Here is a 1,192-nt window from a genome sequence, read left to right as displayed (position 1 = left end):
AAAAAAACAAACATGAACATTGTGGGGGATGAGAGAATAGCAAAGAAACAAATTATTCTCCTTTGATTTAAGGAAGAAAAATTTGTTGTATTGCATTTCCTACTTTTCTGTAATTTTATGACTAGCTCAGTAACAACAATAAGGTTTAGGTGCACACAAAAATATACTATTACAGCCCTAATTGGTTTGGCTCAGTGGAAAGGGCGTCAGTCTGTGAGCTGAAGGGCCCAGGCTCGATTCTGGTCAAGGGCATGTACCTTGGTAGCAGGCACATCCACAATTGGGAGTGTGCAGGAGGCAGCTGATCGATGTTTCTCTCTCATCAATGTTTTAACTCTCTCTCCCTCTCCCTTCCTCTCTGTAAAAAAAAAAAAAGAAAAAATTTATATACATACATACATATATATATGTATATATATAAATATAAATATATATACACATATATAGATACACACACACACACACTATTACAACAAAAACACTGTAAAGTGTGCACAAAATGAAAACTAAAGGAAGAATAAAAATGAAAACGTTACAATGAAAAAGCTAAAAGTCAATTAAAGATTTTATGTACGTTAACTATTTAAAAATCCCATCTTACCTAAGAATAGACAAACATGCAAATTGATGTCACACCACTACACCCACCAGCCAATCAGAGCAACTATGCAAATTAACCAACAAAGACGGCAGTTAATTTGCATATGTAGGCGCCTAGCAGCTTAGGTCCTGGGAACATCATCGGCACCCAGGTCACTCCAAGGCACTCCGCGTGTGGGCCCTGAGCAGCCTAGGATGGGCCTGAGCCGGGGGGCTTCTGGGCAGGGCTGAGCCTGCAATCAGAGCTGAAGGGGCTCCTTCCCAAGCCTAAAGCCTCAGCCTTTGTTGTCCCCCTCTTCTCCGGCCTCCCCGCTGCCATCCTCCTCCCATTCCCTGCCTAGGATGCCCCAACTTCTAGTCAACAAACTACATTTATCGCACCACCAACCTAATCTTGGCCACTCTGTTTGGGGTCCAGGACTCTGGGGAGATAGGGGTACCCTCCTTAGAGTCCAACTCCACCCCACCTAAACTGCACCTCCCCTCCCAGCATGGGAGGCCGAGGCCAGGAGCAGAGCAGGAGCGCCTCCATTCAGAAGGCCTCGGACTATCTGCCCCTCTATCCTGGGATCCTTGGGCATCTCTCTCCTCC

The sequence above is a fragment of the Myotis davidii genome, unplaced genomic scaffold (assembly GCF_000327345.1).
Source record: "Myotis davidii unplaced genomic scaffold, ASM32734v1 scaffold5541, whole genome shotgun sequence".
In the NCBI taxonomy this organism is placed as follows: Eukaryota; Metazoa; Chordata; class Mammalia; order Chiroptera; family Vespertilionidae; genus Myotis; species Myotis davidii.
This window is presented reverse-complemented; position numbering follows the sequence as displayed.